The 3,144-nt window shown below is 53.1% G+C and overlaps 1 pseudogene; it reads left to right on the top strand.

The window, feature by feature from the left end:
• Positions 1 to 217: 217 nt before the first annotated feature.
• On the top strand, positions 218 to 319 carry LOC126929960 (uncharacterized; annotated as a pseudogene).
• The last annotated feature ends 2,825 nt before the right edge of the window (positions 320 to 3,144 follow it).

The raw sequence follows: 3,144 nt of genomic DNA on the forward strand, positions 1-3,144 counted from the left end.
GAGCTGGCTCTGTTCATGTTCCCCTCAGATGTTTCTCACTTCCTAAAAAGCACAAAGTCAGTGGTTACAAGATCAAGAGCGTGTTGTGGATATGGTGTGTCTTGCCCTCAGCAAAATGGTTCTTAACATCTCTCTTAGAGGTTGGAGAATATAATAAAACATTCGGTGGTTTTATAGGGAGAGCGAGAGGCTGTCTTAGGCACCATTTGGTTGCTGTAAGACTATACTTCCAGGGATCATTTCTACAGTTCCTTACTAGAGAAGTTTCTCTCTGTAGGGTGCATTTGGTTGCTGGGATCAGAAACCCATTCAAGCTAGCTCCAGTGGTGGACTACTGGGAAGCAGATAGGGAAGACACAGCTTGTCCACAGATGTTTACTCACCACACAGCCCCATGACTCTGCCCCACTCTCCCCTGACCACCCTCTTTCTCCATTTCCCATGATTCCCCCAGAGCTCTCGTGGTCTCTCCTATCATTACCAGCCAAGTGTCCCTGTAGTGGACTGAACTGGGCCCCTCCCAAAATTCATGAACATTTGGAACCTCAGAACGTGACCTTATTTGGAAATAGGTCTCTGCAGATGTACTTATTTAAGATGAGGTTATGTTGGGCCCTATATCCAATGACTGGTGTCCTTATAAGAAGAGGAGGCTGGGCTGGGTGCAGTGGCTCCCAGCACTTTGGGAGACTGAGGTGAGAGCATCACTTGAGCTCAGGAGTTTGTGACCAGCCTGGGTAACAAAGTGAGATCCCATCTCTACAGAAAATTTAAAAAGGAGCTGTGTATGGTGGTGCACAACTGTGGTCCCAGCTACAGAGGAGGCAGGGGCAGGAGGATCACTTGAGCTCAGGAGGTCAAGGTTGCATTCCAATCTGGGTAATGGAGCTAGACCTTGCATTTATTTATTTATTTATTTATTTATTTATTTATTTATTTATGGAGATGGAGTTTCACTCTTGTCACCCAGGCTGGAGTGCAATGGCATGATCTTGGCTCATTGCAACCTCCGCCTCCAGGGTTCAAGCGATTCTCTTGCCTTAGTCTCCCAGGTAGCTGGGATTACAGGCACCTGCCACCACGGCCGGCTAATTTTTATATTTTTAGTAGAGATGGCGTTTCACCATATTGGCCAGGCTGGTCTCAAACTCCTGACCTCAGGTGATCCACCCACCTCGGCCTCCCAAAGTGCTGGGATTACAGGCGTGAGCCATCGCGCCCAGCCCTGTCTCAAATTTAAAAACAAAACCAAAAAGGCCAGGCACGGTGGCTCATGCCTGTAACCCCAGCACTTTGGGAGGCTGAGGCGGGCGGATCACAAGGTCAGGAGATCGAGACCATCCTGGCTAACACGGTGAAACCCTGTCTCTACTAAAAACAAAAATATTAGCCAGGCGTGGTGGTGGGCATCTGTAGTTCCAGCTACTCGGGAAGCTGAGGCAGGAGAATGGCGTGAACCCGGGAGGCGGAGATTGCAGTGAACTGAGATCACACCACTGCACTCTAGCCTGGGCAACCAAGCGAGACTCCGTCTCAAAACAACAACAACAACAACAAAAAAAAACAAAAACAAGAGGAAAGGACACAGACCAAACAAGAGGAAAGGACACAGAGAAAAAAGGTCACGTGAACAGGGATATGTGGAGGCGAAAGCAGAGGTAGGAGTGATGCTGCTACAAAGAATCCTTGACCAAAGAATGCCGGAGATTGCCAGGAACCACCAGTGGCTGGAAGAGGCAAAGAAGGCTTCTCCCCAGGGCCACTGGAGCAGGCATGACCCTGCTGGCCCCTGGATTTTAGAGTTAGCCTCCAGAATTGTGGGAGAATACATTTCTGTGTGTTAAGCCACTGAGCCTGTGGCTGTTACCACAGCCCTGAGAAACTCACACAACCTACACCTGGAAACTGGATTCCTTCAGCTTCTGTGTTCTGATTCCAAAGCCTGGGAGAAAGCAGAATGGGCCTAGCTGGGGTCAGGTGTCTGCCCCACAGAACCCACAAGCCACTAAAGCTGAGGGCAGGGAATAGATGTGGGTTTCAGAGCTGCCCCTTCCAGTATCCTTCATAACCATCGCCCTGTCCAAAGGGTACTAATTCATATCTCAAGGTCAATTTGGAGGGAGGTCTCTCCAGGCAAGCCCCAGAGTTCCGTGCATTCTGTACACCTATCAGCTCTTGGGGCAAAAACACAGAAGGCTGTAGCCACCGGTGTGGATGAGACAAGTCCAGGAAAGTACCACTCTGATGACAGAATCAGGATTCAAGGGTTCTGTGCAGGTTAGAGAGTTAGCAAGGTGATATTGAATGAGGACGACGATAAAACCCACCTCTTGGGTTCCAAGAGTCAACTTCACAAGCAAAATGTGGACGACGCCTGGCTTCACGGCGGCAGTGACTCGTGAGAAAGACCTGAAGATTTTCTTTGACCAGCCGGCTTCGAGCTTCAGTTGCACAAAAAGCACAGCACTTTTGGCTCGGCTGGGGCGGTGATGGGCCTTTCGGGCTCGGTGCAGCCCATACCTAAGACAGACAGGAAACACAAGCCTCTCCAGAGAACTAGAGGTGCAACAGGGCCACCAGGCTAGGTGGCAGAGGTTGCGGGGTAAGGGGGAGGTAGGACGCCTGGGGAGAGGTCAGCGGAGTTATCAAACTAAGGGTCCCGGGCACCCCCAGATAATGATGGTACCAGGAGGCAGAGCGAGCAAACGGGGATGATCTGGGGTCTATTCCAAAGAGGTGCCGGGGGAGGTGGTGCTGGTGTGCCCCCAAACACGGCCATCTCGGCTCCAGAGCCCTGGAGAGCAGTTCCCGGGTTCACATGGACTCTGAAGACACCCGTATCCTGCGGGTGGGCGGCTCCTGGAGAGCCCACGCCTAGGCTGGTCTCAGGGGTCCGCTTCTTTGCTTCGGTCCTGGGCCCGCAGGCGACAGAGTGGCTGGTGTGCTCTGGGGCCTCCCAGGGCGCGGCGGCCTGCGCCCCTTCCACCCGGGGCTGCTCCCTTCGGAACCTCCTGTTCGCAGGCGGCCCCTCGGCTGTCCGCTCGGAGCTGGGGCGGGGGGCTGGCGGCGGCGAAGGGGGCTGGCGGCGGCGAGCGGCGCGGCCCCAAGTTTATGCTAATCCGCAAAGAGCCCGCCTCCCGCCTC

The sequence above is a fragment of the Macaca thibetana genome, chromosome 10 (assembly GCF_024542745.1).
Source record: "Macaca thibetana thibetana isolate TM-01 chromosome 10, ASM2454274v1, whole genome shotgun sequence".
Lineage (NCBI taxonomy): Eukaryota > Metazoa > Chordata > Mammalia > Primates > Cercopithecidae > Macaca > Macaca thibetana.